This window comes from Bombina bombina, chromosome 3 (assembly GCF_027579735.1).
Source record: "Bombina bombina isolate aBomBom1 chromosome 3, aBomBom1.pri, whole genome shotgun sequence".
Taxonomy (NCBI): Eukaryota; Metazoa; Chordata; class Amphibia; order Anura; family Bombinatoridae; genus Bombina; species Bombina bombina.
Window position 1 is genome coordinate 1188971489 of NC_069501.1, and position 20133 is coordinate 1188991621.

General features: G+C 38.7%; 1 protein-coding gene across 1 annotated transcript in view; it reads left to right on the top strand.

The window, feature by feature from the left end:
• SLC36A4 (solute carrier family 36 member 4) overlaps positions 1 to 20133 on the top strand; it is an 879508-nt gene that overhangs the window by 269524 nt on the left and 589851 nt on the right.

Sequence of the window (20133 nt, forward strand, 5' to 3'; positions counted from 1 at the left end):
TCTATCCCCACTCACAAGAGTTTCCTTTCTAGGGACTCTGATAGATTCTATAGAAATTAAAATTCACCTGACGGAGTCCAGGTTATCAAAGCTTCTAAATTCCTGCCGGATTCTTCATTCCGTTCTGCGCCCTTCGGTGGCTCAGTGTATGGAAGTAATCGGCTTAATGGTAGCGGCAATGGACATAGTGCCATTTGCACGCTTACATCTCAGACCGCTGCAACTATGCATGCTCAGTCAGTGGAGCGGGGATTACACAGATTTGTCCCCTCAACTGAATCTGGACCAAGAGACCAGGGATTCTTTTCCCTGGTAGCTATCTCGGGTCCATCTGTCCAAAGGTATGACCTTTCGCAGGCCAGATTGGACAATTGTAACAACAAATGCCAGCCTTCTAGGTTAGGGTGCAGTCTGGAACTCCCTGAAGGCTCAGGGATCGTGGACTCAGGAGGAGTCTCTCCTTCCAATAAATATTCTGGAACTAAGAGTGATATTCAAGGCTCTTCAGGCTTGGCCTCAGTTAGCAACTCTGAGGTACATCAGATTTCAGTCGGACAACATCACGACTGTAGCTTACATCAACCATCAAGGGGGAACAAGAAGTTCCCTAGAGATGTTAGAAGTTTCAAAAATAATTCGCTGGGCAGAGATTCACTCTTGCCACCTATCAGCTATCCATATCCCAGGTGTAGAGCATTGGGAGGCGGATTTTCTAAGTCGTCAGACTTTTCATCCGGGAGAGTGGGAACTCCATCCGGAGGTATTTGCACAACTGATTCATCGTTGGGGCAAACCAGAACTGGATCTCATGGTGTCTCGCCAGAACGCCAAGCTTCCGTGTTACGGATCCAGGTCCAGGGATCCCAAGGCGACACTGATAGATGCTCTTGCAGCGCCCTGGTCTTTCAACCTGGCTTATGTGTTTCCACCGTTTCCTCTGCTCCCTCGACTGATTGCCAAGATCAAGCAGGAGAGAGCATCAGTGATTCTGATAGCACCTGCGTGGCCATGCAGGACCTGGTATGCAGATCTAGTGGACATGTCATCCTTTCCACCATGGTCTCTGCCTCTGAGACAGGACCTTCTACTTCAGGGTCCTTCCAACCATCCAAATCTAATTTCTCTGCGGCTGACTGCCTAGAGATTGAACGCTTGATTTTATCAAAGTGTGACTTCTCCGAGTCAGTTATTGATACGGGCACGAAAGCCTGTTACCAGGAAAATTTACCATAAGGTATGGTGTAGATATCTTTATTGGTGTGAATCCAAGGGTTACTCATGGAGTAAGGTCATGATTCCTAGGATATTATCTTTTCTCCAAGAAGGTTTGGAAAAAGGATTGTCAGCTAGTTAAGCGTCTGGCAGATGTTCCAGACGTTCAGGCATTTTGTCAGGCTTTAGTTAGAATCAAGCCTGTGTTTAAACCGGTTGCTCCACCATGGAGCTTAAACTTGGTTCTTAAGGTTCTTCAAGAAGTTTCGTTTGAACCTCTTCATTCCATACATATCAAACTTTTATCTTGGAAAGTCCTTTTTTTGGTAGCTATTTCCTCGGCTCGTAGAGTCTCCGAGTTATCTGCCTTACAATGTGATTCTCCTTATCTGATTTTTCATACGGATAAGGTAGTCCTGCGTACCAAATCTGGGTTTTTACTAGGGTTGCACCGATACTAGTATCGGTATCGGTGCCGATACCAAGTAATTGCATGAGTACTTGTACTCGTGCAAATGCACCGATACTTAAACCGATACCTCCGATTCCTACCCATACGCCATCTTATGGCATTTTTCAAACTGCATGTTCCCATTTCATTTTAAGTTGGAGTGGAGACTTAACTAAAAATAGTTCTGCCAATACAAATTGCTATTATTTGTATTATTGTACATCAGAGCAGTGATTCAGACAAACCCCTGAAGTACTGGGCAGTTAATAAACAGATTTAATGGCCCAAAAATATCTTTCTAACCCATGCAGTAGTGTGAAAAGTGAAAGACTGTTCATCTTAGCGTCAAACGTCCTTGCTTTTAGCAGAAACAGACTTATAGCTGAACATGCAGAGATGCTTCTGTTCCTTAATAAGAACTTTCCACTAACTTTTGAAAAAATATTCTAATTGCTAGATTGCCTGTTATACTACTAGTTCTCCTCTTGCACAAATATGCTCAAAACATACTGTACTCTGAGGAACAACCTTAGCCAGGGCTGGACTGTGAATAAAAAGCAGCCCTGGAAAAATATGAAGACCAGCCCTATTTTCTGTTGAGTCAGTAGAATGCAAATGCCCCATTTTTCTCAAAGGGGATTACTGGGATACTCCTTCCTCAATATTATTTTCAGAATTAAATTATATTACTTTGTATTAAGTACAAATGTTAGATTGATGAGTTATATAGGCACCCTACAACCCAATTGCATCCAGTAATCCCCCCTTTAAATTGTAGCTTTCCAGCCCTAGCTGCTGCAGCTGGTATTTATTGTTGTTATTATTAACATGTTATTGTAATATTATTATTTATAAATATGTTCTGTAAACTTTGTGACCACAAGCACATAAAACTGTTTTATTATTTCAAAATGTCTTTTGAGATACAGTTCATAATGTAAAGAAGTGATCTTAAATCATTACTCTGTAATGTGCTAGGTAAACTGTCATGACATAAAAAAGTATCGGTAATTGGTATTGGTGAGTATTTGAAAAAAAGTATCGGTACTTGTACTCGGTCTTAAAAAAATGGTATCGGTGCAACCCTAGTTTTTACCTAAGGTGGTATCTAACAAGAATATCAATCAAGAGATTGTTGTTCCATCCTTGTGTTTCACAATCTGGACGTGGTCCGTGCTTTAAAGTTTTTACTTACAAGCTACTAAAGATTTTCGTCAAACATCTGCTTGGTTTGTTGTCTTCTCTGGACAGAGGAGAGATCAAAAGGCTTCGGCAACCTCTCCTTCTTTTTGGCTAAGAAGCTTAATCCGCTTAGCCTATGAGACTGCTGGACAGCAGCCTCCTGAAAGGATTACAGCTCATTCCACTAGAGCTGTGGCTTCCACTTGGGCCTTTAAAAATGAAGCTTCTTTTGAACAGATTTGCAAGGCGGCGACTTGGTCTTCGCTTCATACTTTTTAAAAATTTTGCAAATTTGATACTTTTGCTTCTTCGGAGGCTATATTTGGGAGAAAAGTTTTACAGGCAGTGTTTCCTTCCATTTAAGTTCCTGCCTTGTCCCTCCCTTCATCCGTGTACTTTAGCTTTAGTATTGGTATCCCACAAGTAATGGATGATCCGTGGACTGGATACACCTTACAAGAGAAAACACAATTTATGCTTACCTGATAAATTTATTTCTCTTGTGGTGTATCCAGTCCACGGCCCGCCCTGTCATTTTAAGGCAGGTAATTTTTAAATTTAATCTACAGTAACCACTGCACCCTATGGTTCCTCCTTTCTCGGCTTGTTTTCGGTCGAATGACTGGCTATGACAGTTAGGGGAGGAGCTATATGGCAGCTCTGCTGTGGGTTTCCTCTTGCAACTTCCTGTTGGGAATGAGAATATCCCACAAGTAATGGATGATCCGTGGACTGGATACACCACAAGAGAAATAAATTTATCAGGTAAGCATAAATTGTGTTTTTGCATCAGCAAGGCCGCTCTCAAAGGAAAATCAGCAAACAAACTGGATACTCAAGATGTGGTGTTTAAGAAATTTAAAGAATCAGGAGAGGTCAAGGAAAAAAAGGACTGGAAGGTAAAGAAAACTTTCAAAATTTGATGAGAAGTATCTCAGAGTTTCTTCCTTGAGGGAAAGGTAGAAGTCCATCCTTCGGGATGCCAAGTTGACCCTTCTACAGTCTGAAGAAGCTTGATCAAGAATAGTCTTTGTGGAAGGGTAGCAGCCAAGAAACCACTTTTTCGGAAGGGTAACAGGTTGAAAAGGCTAAGATATGCTAAAGCTCACAGAGATTGAAATTAATATCAGTAGAAAAGAGTATTATGGACTGACGAATCCAAGTTTGAAATTTTAGGGTCCAATCGTCTTCAATATGTGAGAAGAAGAGTTAGAGAGAGATGAAAGAATGAGTGCTTGCGGCCTTCAGTTATACATGGTGCAGGGTCTGTCCTGGTTTGGGGCTGGATTTCTGCCAGTGGCGTTGGCGATATTGTCCGAATTGATGGGATCATGATTGCTGAAAACTGCCTCTTATCTCATTTTGACAGTTTTTGAAAGTTAGACATTGCTAGTTCATGTGTGTCATGCATACAACTGTGCCTTTGAGGATTGATAAATGAATGAACGATTCACTAGTAACAGTGTCACATCTCACAAGCATAAAAGCAGGAAAATAATCTAATGATAGGAACATTTGTTAAAAAAAAATTCTAATTAATTTAAACCACCCTTTTTTTTAGCAACAAACATTCTTTAATCACAGTTTATGATTGCCAGATATCTTGCCAAATAAGAGTGTTTTACATATTCCTTTAACCTAAGCCTTTAAAAGTGCTGCCAGACTGAATAAAATCCAGAGATGCTAGTGAACATATTTCGTTTAGTCTTTTTGGACGATCCCTTTGTGAGGGAGCACTTATAAAACATGGCCGCCATAATTTCACCTCATGGCTTCTATTGGGAGTACAAACTAGGAGTCTTGGTATTTGAGGCTAAAATGATTAATATCCTTTTAAGTGCCTATTTATGCTGAAGTGCTGCACAGTTTATTAAAGGGACAAAAGTTAAATTAAACTTAAATGGATTGAGTAGAATGGATTGGATAGAACATGCAGTTTTAAACACCGCTCCAATTGACTACTATTATCAGTTATGTTTTGTTCTCTTAGTAACCTTTGTTAAAAGTGATCCTAGAAAAGCTCGGGAACGTGCACGTGTCTTTAGGCATCTGGTAGCAGTGTTTGCAACATTGCTTATAGCAACGTTATACATAGTTGCAAACACTACTGCCATAGACTGCTATAGACATGTGCACACTCCTAAGTGCCTGTCAGCCTACCTGGGTTTAGTCTTCAACAAAAGGATACCAAGAGAACAAAGCACATTTCATAATATAATTAAATTTGCCAATTGTTTAAAAATTTAAATTCAAAAGTTTAATTTGACTTTTCTGTCCCTTTAAAGCAAATGCTCTTTTATGGATATGAAAATAGAAAGGAAAAAAATAGCTGCTTATTTGTTCTTTACCTAAAACCACCTTTTATTTTTTATTTTTGTTATAGGAAACTTTGCTTTTGTTTTGATTTTCAAAAGAACAGTATTTTATTCCAAAAAAAAGTTTATTATCACTGTTGTATCCTTTGCTTTACATCACAGCATCCCCATAAACACAAAAACTGCTGGAGCAGCAATCTGCCAATATAAAATTCCTACAGTTATGTTCCTAGCAGATCTTGCCGTGATGATTTCATTGTTAAATTATTTTCACTAACAACAAAGCTCAGGTGGCATTAAAGTTTCTGGTATTTCTCATTCCCGCTGGCATAATCCAGGCAAATTTGTTGTTTGAAGCTTCTTTCACTTGCTGACTCCTTATGCAGTCCCGTCTGCTGCTGCATTAAATTACCGCAGCTGGCATGAGCTTCATATCATGACATCCAAAATGAACTTATTTTAGACATTACACTAGTTATCGGAAATGACGCTCCAGCTGTTCTTTTAATGTTCTAGTCACTTCAATAAAGGGATTAAGAAGCACACGTCGTTGTATGCTGGCGCAAATTTATTCACTGTTCCCCTCAAAGGAATCTGAATTTATTCCATGTCATTATCACTGGTCTATACATTTGCATCTAATGTAATACCTGTAGACGTAGAAACTAAACACCTTGAGATTGTGCTATAAAGATGTTTAATTATGTGTATTATGAAAAACTTTGCAATATCTTTTGACTAATTATTTTGTCCTCTTTTCCTGTAATCTGTCTGAAAATTGTGGTCTTCACAATCCAGAATGAATACTGATATATTCCATCCCGTCATTGGTAGAGCACTCTAGTGACTCATTCATAGCTGTTCTTTATTGGCCTAAGCAGAGAAGGAAATATAACTGGAAATATTAACCATAGTGAAAAGCTTACTGTGACTGCTCCTACAGGTCTTCATAAAACACAGCACAGGTCTTTCTGGTTTTAGTTTTATACTATTTCAAGACTTTGTACAAAGAACATTGCTTTTGTGCATAAACAAATCACTAATTACATTTTTAGATATTCTTAAAGGAACACTGTAAAATTGTTTTGCCCATGACTTGTTATTCAAGCTGCAGAGTTAAAAATATATTGGAAATTGCTGGTCTATGGATTTTTTTGAATATATAATAGCTGTTTCTGCTAATTTGGACCACTACCTAATCAAATTGGCTGATCTTGCACAGAAAGCAGATCTCATTAGCTTATCTCTATATGTACACAGAATCTTAATTTTCTTTGACTGTATACACAGTAATAATTTTACATAACAATTAAACTAACACACACACAGACCGGAAGCTTTATTTCTTTTAAACTTTCTTACAGTATAGTTGGGGATACAATGGGCAAATCAAACTATTTGAAATGATAAAATGATAAAATAAATTAAAACAATTTAGAACACCCTATCAGGTAAAAATGATCATTGGAAACACAATAAAGGGGAGAAAAAAAACTCACAGTACACTCTTCCTTTAATCTGCAATGGTCGAGATTCATTAATGGTATTTTTCAAAAACAATGTTCCCTCTAAGGCCACATTTTGTGAGCGATCCAGCAGTAAAATATTTAAATAGGGGACCAAACCCTGCAGTTAGGAAATACTACAAAAAACTGACGACAAGGTATGGTTTTGTAACAATATAGAAGGTAAAGTAGTACTAATGGTAAGTACCTATAGGTGCCAAATATTTTTGTAATCAAGCACATGTTAGGGGGCCAATATAGCACTAAGGAGACTCATAGAAAAATGAGTTACAAAGTCTGTAACAAAAAAAGAGTGCTTTACCCCTAAAATTGTATAGTAGAAATTCTCACTGAATAATACAGGAACGATTGTTTAACCATTCATACTTTATCTTTATTGGTTCAACTATTCAATCATACACGTTTAAAAAACACTTGAACTCTCTAGATATGAATATATCGCATAGGTGTGTGTAATTCCTTTGAGAATCATGTATCTAGGATGTGAAACATTGTAATTGGTTTGTATAATATCAAGCAGTCAGATACAAACAATAGTAGGGGCTTAAGCAGACAGAATCTATTACACTGAACAGCTGTGTTAAAGTTAACTGTGTAAACAAGGACTTTATAATTACTGATAGAGTATTAGGTAGATAACTTTAATCTCGTAATCTGACATCCCACATCTTAACAGGTCCTCTTGTTACAACATTATTTCTGAATTTATTAATAGCCGGCTACAAGAGATATTGTTTGTATCTGACTGCTTGATATTATACAAACCAATTACAATGTTTCACATCTAGTTACATGATTCTCAGAGGAATTACACACACCTATGCTATATATTGATATCTAGAGAGTTCAAGTGTTTTTAAACATGTATGATTGAATAGTTAAACCAATAAAGATAAAGTATGAATGGTTAAACAATCGTTCTTGTATTATTCAGTGAGAATTTCTCCTATACAATTGTAGGGGTAAAGCACTCTTTTTTTGTTACAGACTTAGTAACTCATTTTTCCACAAGGTATGGTTCCCGTATTAACTATTTCACAGCTGGGCCGTTCTCAAAATATGTTCTTAGAGGGAACACTGGTTGTTACATCAATGGCATTTTATTTTAAAGGAAAATAAAAATTACATTATTGTTTAATCCATTTGAGCTGGGGCATTATGGATATACAGTAGATGTGTGTAGGATGTGTCATTTTTTTTTTTTTTAATTGTAAAATACATGCTTTTTTTAATTTGTTGTGTTTTTTTTTCTCCCTATAAACAAGATTAACAATATGGGATAAAACCCCTCCCACCTTATTGGAAACTAGTCTTGTCTTTGCCTTCGCAGGAGGAAAGTGAAAAAGGGAGGTGCTCCAGGTGTTTGTGGGAAGGGTTCTCAGATCGATTTAAGGCCCAGTTTCCCCTTAGAGAGTATGGGTAGTGGCACAAGAACACCAAATTTAGTCTCAGGCCTACCACAGGTCTCACGAGGACTAATCTCTAGTCTCATCCTGTTGTTTCCACGTTATACTCTGTATATTTAGATCCTCTGCTGTCATGCTTAAAGCACTGTATTAGCTATCTACTGAAAGCAGTTATTTCTGCTTATGGTAAGTCCTCTAGTATGGGTGCATTTTTGTAGTGTATTGGCTTTTTTGCACGCATTGATTTTTTTCATGTGTCTGCTTAATTGCACTTTTCAATTTTTTCACGTGTTGGCTTGATTGTACGCCGTTATTTTCACGTGTCGGATGGATGGTGCGCCTCGGCTTTTTTAATTTTTAAAACCGCTAATGATTTCACTTGTGATGCTGTTGTGGATCTTATTGAGGTCAATGCTAAGAACATGACAATAGCAGTTTTGACTTAGCGGGCTTTGCTCTTGAAATCATGGTTTACTGACATAGTTCCTAAATCTAGACTTCTGTTTCTTCCTTTTAAAGAGAAGGTGTTCTTTGTGTCTGGACTGGATGTCATTATCTCTACGGTGACTAGGGGAAGTAGCCTTTTTTCCTCACGATAAAAAGTCTTTAGGTAATTCTAGGGCTTCTATCCATTTTTGTTTCTTTCGTCAATCTAAGACCCAGAAGTCCTCTTCTTCATTCATAAAGCAGGGTTCTTCTAGTTTTTCCTGTAAGCCTATCCCTAATTAGAACAGGTCTAAATAGTCCAAGAAGCAGTTTCCACTACCAAGTCTGCATGAAGGTATGGTCCCTGATCTAGATCTTCTTTTAGGGGGAAGATTGTGCCTTTTTTTTCAGTTTTTTTTTTCCCAATGATACAGAAAAGGTTTCAGATCAAGGCTTCCCAGGGGAAGATTTCTTCTGTCTCATGTTCCAAAGAATCCTGTAATAACAATAGCCTTTTGTTTCAGTAGATTTCCGATCTGGAATCTATGTATGTAAGATTTCCAGTTCTAGAATTGGAACAGAGTCAGGTTTTCTATTCCTGTCACGTTATTGTTCCCAAGAAATAAGGAATTTACAGAATTGTTCTGAATTTTAAAACTTTAAACAAGTTTTTCAGGGTTTCTGTTTTCAAGATGGAAACTATTCACAGGTATCATTGTTTTCAGTTTGGTCTGGCTTACACTCACAACATTTTTCCAAGGGATCTGGGGGTCTCTTATCTGTCATAAGAGTTCCATATCTAAACAATATATTGGTACAGACTCCCATCATTACATTTAGAAATATTTCATTACATGAGACTTTTGTTGTTTCTTCAAGAGTGGGGATGGAAAATAAACTTTCCTGGAAGTTTTCTGTCCTTTCAGTGTAGGATTTTTTTTCTGGGTGTAATAATCCATTCAGTCATCATGACACTTTCTTTGACAGAACAGAGAAGGATGAAGTTTCTCTCAGCTTGTGTACATTTTCAGTTAGTCCATCCTCCTTCTGTAGCTCTTTGCATGAATGTTTTAGGTCTGATAATAAACAGCCTCAGATGTGATTTATTTTTCTCAGTTTCACATGGGGCCTCTTCAGTTTTCAATGCTAAAAGTATATCCCTTTTCTTGGAGGATCCATCATCAGTCTATTGTTCTGGTGGCATCCTTTGTCCGTCCAAAGTTGACTGTGATCTCGACAGATGCAAATCTTTTCTTCGGGTGGTACAGTTATACAATATATATAAGAAAAATGTTCCAGACCAAGGACTCCACTTCACCAAACTGAAGCTTTTATAGTAATATGATAACACATGAGAGAAATACAGATGCCACAATAGTTTATTACAGTGTTTCTTAGATCCAGCGCTCAAGGTGCCATAACAGATAATAATGATTGAGCCTTGGAATGGAAATACTTAAATTCTGGTCTGTTTGGGCTCTGGGAGGCCTGGAAGTAACAAACACTGGTGTATTATGTTTAAGGTTTAACTTTAAATATAATATAGTAACTGTCGAGTTTAAAGGTACTTACTGGGTATGCACATCATCACAACTTGCTGGCAACTAGCACACAACTTTAGCATACGTAGGTGAGGGTTGTCCATTTACATTCTATACAGGTAGAAATCCCCAAATCCTGAATTTTAAAATTCAAACTTTTTAATTGTTACTTTTAAAAATAAAATTATCAAAATTACTATTTTCCAATCCTTTAAAGGGACAGTCTACAATATAATTGTTATTGTTCAAAAAGATAGATAATCCCTTTATTACCAATTCCCCAGTTTTACATAACCATCACAGTTATATAAATATACTTGTTACCTCTGTAATTACCTTGTATCTAAGCATCTTCTGAAAGCCCCCTGATCACATGACTGTGACTATTTAAAATCTATTTAGTTGCATTTAGTACTGTGTTGTGCTAACTCTTAAATAACTCCCTGGGAGTGAACACATTGTTATCTATATGGCCCACATGTACTATTAGTCTCCTGTTGTGAAAATAAAATACAAAAGCATGTGATAAGAGGCTGCCTTTAATGGCTTTGAAACAGGCAGAAATTTAGAGGTTTAAATGTTATAAAGTAGATTAATATAACAATGTTGGTTGTGCAAAGTTGGGGAATGGGTAGTAAAGGCTTTATCTATCTTTTTAAACAAAAACATTTTTTGTGTAGACTGTCCCTTTAAGTCTGTCTTCTCTGTGTTTTCCCCTGTCTCTTTGGTTTATTTTTGTTGTGTTATAAAATGCAAATAATAGTCCATATTTATTTAAAACAACAAATATTACATACAATATTATACAATATTATAGTACAGAACTGTACTATATTTTTGAGGGTATCATGCACACAAAAGTATTAGAAAATATATCAAACTGCCTTAAGGCTGCATGTATAAGTTGTATTATGTAATATATAAATATTGCCTACATGACAAGATACTGTCGTTTACACTTTACACAGTTCCACCCTCTCTCCAAACTGTTGCAATTTAAAGATGCAAATATTCCAAAATCCAAACTATTCCGAAATCCAAACCTTTTCTGGTCACAAGCAGTTTGGATAACGGGTTTTCTACCTGTACTTGTGCTCAGTTTGTGAGCATCCCAAAAAGAGAAAAGTATCTGTAATCATGACAAATATAATATAAACGTTCTACCCAAATTGACTCGGTTTTCAGTCTAGCAATACACCTCTTTTTCTTTCCTTAGATATGGTGAGTCCTCAATTACTAGTGGGAATATCACTCCTGGCCAGTAGAAGGAGGCAAAGAGCACCCAGCAAAGCTGTTATGTATCACTCCCCTTCCCACAAACCCCAGTCATTCTCTTTGCCTCTGTCAATGGAGGAGGTGAAGTTTTGGTGTCTGAAGAAAATTGGATTTCTTTTGCTGCAAGCAAGTTTTTGGGTCTATCTGTACTCCATGTTAGTCTCTTCAGTAGGGCAGTGGTGGCTTTAATGCAGTTAGGAACTTGTAAGGTGTGCCTTGCTGCGTTTTCCTAACATATTTACGGCCCATGGTATAGAAAGCCAAAGTAGGTTTACTCTGTTTTTCCATAGGTCTCTGTGAGGAGTATGTGTCCTCTCATACCATGTAAGTTGTCCTCCTGCCAGACGGCTAGATGTAGGTAAGTGCCTTTTTGTCTTCTAGTAGGTAAAGAATTCTGCAAAATTTGATTGGGAAAAATTATATCCTAGTTAGGATATTAATTATGGCAGTGTGCAGGCACTTAATGTGACATGTAAGAGAGAGACTGACTCTTCTTTTCTATCAAGGAGTTCATGAGAGCCTTGAATATTGCAGTACTGGTTTGTTGTGGCGTGTTCATGTTTTAGCACTTCCTGTTTATTTCGGCTGTGCAATGTTTTTTTCTTCACAGTCCTTCTGGCTCTGCCTTCTTCTCTGTTAGGGAAGAACGGAGCGGCGCCCATTTTGTGGCTGTAGCGCTCACGTCACCCAGACTCCTTCTCCGACATGAGAATGGAGCGGAGGGGCTTGTGTGCAGTCAGTATATTTAGCGACTGTATTTTTATGGGGACACTCGAAGTTGCCCAGGTATTCCAAGTATTGGTTACATGTCGTCAGCATATGAACGGTATCTGAGTAGGTCAGCAGTTTTAGTACTGCGTTCTGATAAGTGACACAATGGAGCTGGCGTATCCTGCATATATACAACAGCCAAGTCCTCCATGTACATATGCTCAGGATAGTTTTTCCTTCACTTACAAAATTATTTTATTCATAAATGTCACATTAAAGAAATTTCTGTAATTACAGAATTGGGGTTATTTTATGTTTATGCAATACTAAAACTGAACTATAGCTTGTCAGGTTTTTTTATTCTTATATACCTCAGAGTCCCAAGTTCGATTCCCTATACTGAAAAGGAAATATATTTAGGATTATAATTTTGGAACAGAAATCTATTCTTATTTACATTTATGTCTATCCTGTTCTAAGGCTACTCTTTATAGTCTTAAAGTGATGGTGTTCATTTTAAGTATTTTAATTTTTCAAAAAATTATGGAAAATATATTTTGATAACCTCATGTCTCTCAGGATGATGCTGTTTAGGCAATGCCACAGCTTTCTCCTCAGAAGTCCCAAGCCTTAATGGTGTCACATGCAGTGCCCTGTGGTTCATCTCAATCTCCTGGGGGAGTTTTGCCGGCAGAACTAGTTGCCCAGGTATCTTTAGAGTTATCTGCGGCATTATCTGCATTTCCTATACTAAATGGAAGATGCATAAGGAACGTAAGAGATTCAGATAGTAAGGTTACTGCCCTATTTGCTGCTACTCAGGTTGTCCTTCCTCATAAGTCTGATGAGGAGAATACGTTGGTAGCCTCTGAGGGTAAAATCTCAGATTTGGAGAGTATAATTCCTTCTTCTGATGCTGAAGTGGTATCCTTCAGATGTATGCTTGAACACCTTGTGTATTTTTAAAGGAGGTTTTGGCTACTTTGGACAACACCGATATTCCTGTCGTTGTCAACCGAGTAAGTTTTATTACATTTTTTTACTTACTATGATGTTCCTTCCTCCGTGGAAGTGATTCTAGACTGTGCTATAGAGACTTTTCACAGGAATAGGAGAAGCCAGGGATACCTTATCCCTGTCTCCGGTCTTTTAAAGGATTTTTTCCTGTCACTGACTCCATTAAAGATCATGGTGCCTTATGTAGAAGAGTACTACGATCCCTATAGAGGAGAGCTGCTCCATTACGGATCCCATGGACAAGAAGCTGGAGGATTTTTTGATCATCTTGGTTTTCAATTGAAACATGCAGTTTGTATTGCCACTATTTTCAAGTGTGGCTTCCTTTTGATGCAGCGCCTTGTCTAAATATACTGGAAGCCAAGATATCTGGCTTAGCTGTGCTAGCCAGTTGGGTTTTGTGGCTGAAATCTTGGTCAGCTGATGTTTCGTTCAAGCTTCTGGCGTATCCTTACAGGGTAGGTCCTTGTTTGGACCTGGTCTGGCAGAAATAATTTCTGTTTTTACAGGGGGTAAAGGGTCTTTTCTACCACAGGTTAAGAAGTATAGACCTAAAAGGACGTCAGAGTAATTTTACTTCCTTTTGTAACTTCACAGGGAAGTCTTCCTCTTCCAAGCAGGAAGAGTATGTCTTCTTGGAAATCTAATCAGTCTTGGAACAAGGGAAAGCAATCAATGAGACCCACAGCTGAGTCTACATCAGCGTGAAGGGTTTACCCCTGATCCGGGATCGGATCCTGCGCGGTGCGGGCTTTCTCATTTTATCAAGCATGGATATGAAATGTCCCAGATCTTTGGACTGTGGTCATTGCCGCCACCTACATTATCCCTATGAACCCCTAATCTGCTGCCCCCAACATTGCCAACACCTACTTTTTATTTATTAACCCTTAATCTGCCGCCGCCAACGTCGCCGCCACTATAATAAAGTTATTAACCCCTAAATCTAAGTCTAACCCTAACCCCACCTAACTTAAATATAATTTAAATACATCTAAATAAAATTACTACAATTCACTAAATAATTCCTATTTAAAACTAAATACTTACCTATAAAATAAACCCTAAGATAGCTACAATATAACTAATAGTTACATTGTAGCTATCTTAGGGTTTATTTTTATTTTACAGGCAACTTTGTATTTATTTTAACTAGGTAGAATAGTTATTAAATAGTTATTAACTATTTAATAACTACCTAGTTAAAATAAATACAAATTTACCTGTAAAATAAAACCTAACCTAAGTTACAATTACACCTAACACTACCGTATAATTAAATTAATTTACTAAATTACCTACAATTAACTACAATTAAATAAAATAAACTAAAGTACGAAAAAAAACCAAAACACTAAATTGCAGAAAAAAATACAATCATTACAAGAATTTTAAACTAATTACACCCAATCTAATCCCCCTAATAAAATAAAAAAGCCCCCCAAAATAATAAAAATCCCTACCCTATACTAAATTACAAATAGCCCTTAAAAAGGCTTTTTGCGGGGCATTGCCCCAAAGTAATCAGCTCTATTACCTGGAAAAAAAAATACAATACCCCCCAAACATTAAAACCCACCACCCACACACCCACCCCTACTCTAAAACCCACCCAATCCCCCCTTAATAAAACCTAACACTAACCCCTTAAGGATCACCCTACCTTGAGACGTCTTCACCCAGCCGGGCACAAGTGTTCCTCCAGAGGGGCAGAAGTCTTCATCCGATCCGGGCAGAAGAGGACCTCCAGATGGGCAGAAGTCTTCATCCAGACGGCATCTTCTATCTTCATCCATGCGGAGCGGGTCCATCTTGAAGCCAGCCGACGCGGAGCATCCATCCAGACCGACAACTACACAACGAATGACGGTTCCTTTAAATGACGTCATCCAAGATGGCGTCCCTTGAATTCTGATTGGCTGATAGGATTCCATCAGCCAATCGGAATTAAGGTAGGAAAAATCCAATCAGCCAATAGGATTGAGCTCGCATTCTATTGGCTGTGCCAATAGGATTTTTCCTACCTTAATTCCTATCAGCCAATCGGAATTCAAGGGACGCCATCTTGAATGATGTCATTTAACCTCTTAAGGACATATGACGGAAGTTTTCCGTCATAAAACTATTGAGCAAACTGAAAGCTGTGTCCTTAAAGGGTTAAAGGAACCGTCATTCGTCGTGTAGTCGTCGGTTTGGATGGATGCGCCGAGTCGGCTGGCTTCAAGATGGACCCGCTCCGGATGGATGAAGATAGAAGATGCCGCCTGGATGAAGACTTCTGCCCCTCTGGAGGACCACTTGTGCCCAGCTGGGTGAAGACGTCTCACGGTAGGGTGATCTTCAAGGGGTTAGTGTTAGGTTTTATTAAGGGGGGATTGGGTGGGTTTTAGAGTAGGGTTGTGTGTGTGGGTGGTGGGTTTTAATGTTGGGAGGGTATTGTATTTTTTTTTTAAAAGGTAATAGAGCTGATTACTTTGGGGCAATGCCCCGCAAAAAGTCCTTTTAAAGGCTATTTGTAATTTAGTATAGGGTAGGGATTTTTATTTCGGGTGGCTTTTTTATTTTATTAGGGGGATTAGATTAGGTGTAATTAGTTTAAAATTCTTGTAATTTTATTTTTTTCTGTAATTTAGTGGGTTTTTTTTGTACTTATTTTTATTTAATTGTAGGTAATTTAGTAAATTAATTTAATTATAGTGTAGTGTTAGGTGTAATTGTAACTTAGGTTAGGGTTTATTTTACAGGTAAATGTGTACTTATTTTAACTTGGAAGTTATTAAATAGTTAATAACTATTTAGTAGCTATTGTACCTAGTTAAAATAAATGCAAAGTTGCCTGTAAAATAAAAATAAACCCTAAGCTAGCTACAATGTAACTATTAGTTATATTGTAGCTAGCTTAGGGTTTATTTTATAGGTAAGTATTTAGTTTTAAATAGGAATAATTTATTTAATTGTAGTATTTTTATTTCGTTTTATTTAAATTATATTTAAGTTGGGGGGGGTTAGACTTAGGGTTAGACTTAGGTTTAGGGGTTAATAAATTTAATATAGTAGCGGCGACGTTGGGGGCGGCAGATTAGGGGTTAATAAAATTTAGCTAGTGTTTGCGAGGCGGGAGTGCGGCAGTTTAGGGGTTAATATATTTATTAAAGTGGCAGCGATATCCGGTCGGCAGATTAGGGGTTAAAAAAAATTATTTAAGTATTTGCGATGGGGGGGGGGGGCTCGGTTTAGGGGTTAATAGGTAGTTTATGGGTGTGAGTTTTATGTTACGGCGTTAGCCCATAAAACTCTTAACTACTGACTTTTAAATGCTTTAGGAGTCTTGACAGAAGAGGGTCTACCGCTCACTTTCTCCAAGACTCGTAATACCGGCTTTATGCAAGTCCCATTGAAAAGATAGGATACGCAATTTACGTAAGGGGATTTGCAGTAAGCTCGAGACGCGGAAGAAAAGTGAGCGGTACACCTGTACCTGCCAGACTCGTAATACCAGCGGGCGTTAAAAAGCAGCGTTGGGACCTCTCGACGCTGCTTTTTAAGGCTAACGCAAGACTCGTAATCTAGGTGGATGTTTCTTTCCTCTTGCCTCTCTCTGCAGTCTACTGTTCGGCTATCAGTGGCCCAATGTATGGAGGTAATTGGTCTAATGATCGCTTCCATGGACATTATCCCTTTGCTCAATCTTATTTGAGAGCTCAATCTTATTTGAGAGCTCTGCAGTTATGCATGCTTAGACAATGGAACAGAGACCATTCAGATTTATCTTAGAGTATAGATCTAGACCAGTTGACAAGAGACTCTCTCCTGTGGTGCTTTTCTCAGGAGCATCTGTCTCGGGCACAGGCTTCTGGAGACCTTCCTGGGTGATTGTTACCATGAACGCCAGCCTGCTGGGCTGGGGAGCAGTCTGGGACTCTTTAAAGGCGCAAGGACTATGGACTTGGAAGGAGTCTGCTTTCCCCATAAGTACGAGAGCAATTTACATTGCTCTGATGGCTTGGCCTTCAGTTGTCCTTAGCCAGTTTATCAGGTTCCAGTTGGACTATATCACCTCAGTTGCTTACATCAACCACCAAGGAGGAACTTGGGGTTCCTTAGCCATAAAGGAGGTGGCTCGGATTGTTCTGTGGGTGGAAGCTCGCATTTGCTGTCTATCTGTCATTCACATTCAAGGAGTGAACAACTGGGAAGTGGTTTTCCTAAGCAGAAAGACATTTCTTCCCGGGGAGTGATTGGTGTGAATCCAAGGGCTACTCTTGGAGTAGGGTCAGGATTCCTAGGATTTTGTCTTTTCTCCAGGAAGGTCTGGAGAAGGTATTGTCAGTCTGTATTTTGAAAGGTCAGATTTCTGCATTATCTATTCTGTTACATAAACGTCTGGCGGATGTACCAGACGTTCAATCTTTTTGTCAGGCCCTGGTCAGATTCAGGCCTGTGTTTAAGTCTGTTGCTCCTCCTTGGAGCCTTAACCTTGTTCTTAAAGTTTTGCAGCAGGCTCAGTTTAAACCTTTACATTCCATAGATATTAAGTTATTATCTTGGAAGGTTTTGTTTCTTTTTGCTTTTTTTTCTGCTCTGAGAGTTTCGGAACTCTCGGCCTTGCAGTGTGATTCGCCTTGCCTTATTTTTCATGCTGATAAGGTGGTTCTTGGTACTAAGTTTGGTTTTCTTCCTAAAGTGGTTTAAGATAGGAATGCTAATCAGGAAATTGTTTTTCCTTCCCTATGTCCTAATCCTTATTATTATCTTGGAAGGTTTTGTTTCTTTTTGCTTTTTTTTCTGCTCTGAGAGTTTCGGAACTCTCGGCCTTGCAGTGTATATTCGCCTTGCCTTATTTTTCATGCTGATAAGGTGGTTCTTGGTACTAAGTTTGGTTTTCTTCCTAAAGTGGTTTAAGATAGGAATGCTAATCAGGAAATTGTTTTTCCTTCCCTATGTCCTAATCCTTATTATTATCTTGGAAGGTTTTGTTTCTTTTTGCTTTTTTTTCTGCTCTGAGAGTTTCGGAACTCTCGGCCTTGCAGTGTATATTCGCCTTGCCTTATTTTTCATGCTGATAAGGTGGTTCTTGGTACTAAGTTTGGTTTTCTTCCTAAAGTGGTTTAAGATAGGAATGCTAATCAGGAAATTGTTTTTCCTTCCCTATGTCCTAATCCTTATTATTATCTTGGAAGGTTTTGTTTCTTTTTGCTTTTTTTTCTGCTCTGAGAGTTTCGGAACTCTCGGCCTTGCAGTGTGATTCGCCTTGCCTTATTTTTCATGCTGATAAGGTGGTTCTTGGTACTAAGTTTGGTTTTCTTCCTAAAGTGGTTTAAGATAGGAATGCTAATCAGGAAATTGTTTTTCCTTCCCTATGTCCTAATCCTTATTATTATCTTGGAAGGTTTTGTTTCTTTTTGCTTTTTTTTCTGCTCTGAGAGTTTCGGAACTCTCGGCCTTGCAGTGTATATTCGCCTTGCCTTATTTTTCATGCTGATAAGGTGGTTCTTGGTACTAAGTTTGGTTTTCTTCCTAAAGTGGTTTAAGATAGGAATGCTAATCAGGAAATTGTTTTTCCTTCCCTATGTCCTAATCCTCCTCCTCATAAGGAATGTTTGTTGTACAACCTGGATGTTGTGTGTGCTCTAAAAATTCTACCTACAGGCAACTAATGATTTTCGCCAGTCCTCTCTCCTGCTTGTTTGTTTCTCTGGAAAGCTTAAATGCCCGAATCCGACTGCTACTTCTCTCTATGGTAGAGAAGTATAATTTGTTTTGCTTATGAGACTGCTGGACAGCAGGCTCCTGAGAGAATTATGGCTCATTCCACGAGGGCTGTCTCCTCTTCGTGGGCTTTCAAAAATGAAGTTTCTGTGGAACAGATTTGCAAGGCTGCAACTTGGTCCTGTTTGCATACTTTTTCAAAATTTTCCAAATTTGATAGTTTTGCCTCAGCCGAGGCTTCTTTTAAGAGAAAGGTTCTTCAAGCGGTGGTGCCTTCTGTTTAGGTCTGCCTGTCTGCAGGGCCGTCTTTAATATTGACTGGACCCTGGGCAAAAATGTTCTTGCCCCCCCCCCCACCCCATGCAATTTCGCTCTCCACCCCAACATCCCAAAAAAACAACTAAATCAATTTATTTTATAATTGTTTTCAAAAAATTTAGCCCAGCAGTGGATCATCCACTGCTGGGCTAATCATTTTAAAAAAATTATATAAATTGCAATATGTGAAACTGGACCTAAGCAGTATTAATAAGCAAATAAATATAAAAATTCCTCCACTGTGGAGATTTAGGGCAGCCAACAGGAGCAAAGCAAGTTAAAGACTGAGGAGGAAGCATGGAGGTGCAGACAAATATAAGTTTACTGACTGAAACAGCAGAACTGCTATGGGAAGCTGTAAAATCTGAGACAGAGAGAAAACAAAAACTATAAAAATAAACCTTACATTAATGTTTGAAGTATCAGCATGACACTATACATCAGCCACAGCAGCACATGTCACTTCCCTCTCACCCTGCACTATACAATGCTGCATGGGGAGGGGTGTGTGTGCACTCACTTATTCTTCCCACTGACACCTTTCTACAAAGCACTGTTCCCCTAACAAACTTCAGTTAGTTGATCTTAGGGCCACAGCAGAAAGAGCAGGGCTCAGGGGACCAGCAGACTGGATGCTGTCTGCCCAAGGCTGCATGGATACAGTGTGAGATGTGTCATACAGCCTCAAGACTGAAGAGAGCAGTATGTGCAGCTGCACAGATGCTCAAATCCTCATGTGCCTGCTGCTCCAGCTTTCTGCTGCATGCGCCTACAGTCAGCCCTACCCAGAAACAATCCCCACCACCAGAGCAATTACGTGGTAACAGTGGTAACCCCAGTAGGACCTTTCTGATGCAGTGGGAATGGCTGGATCCCAAGTTAGGGCCTTGCATTCAGTGCTGGACAGTGCACATCTAAAACAGCACATGGCAATAGCTTGGCATGTCACATGACACCGGTACGGTCTGGCACAGTTTAAAAAAAAAAAAAATATAAGCAGAGTACTTTTGACTGACAGTATCATGACTGAATGTGTTTTTTTTT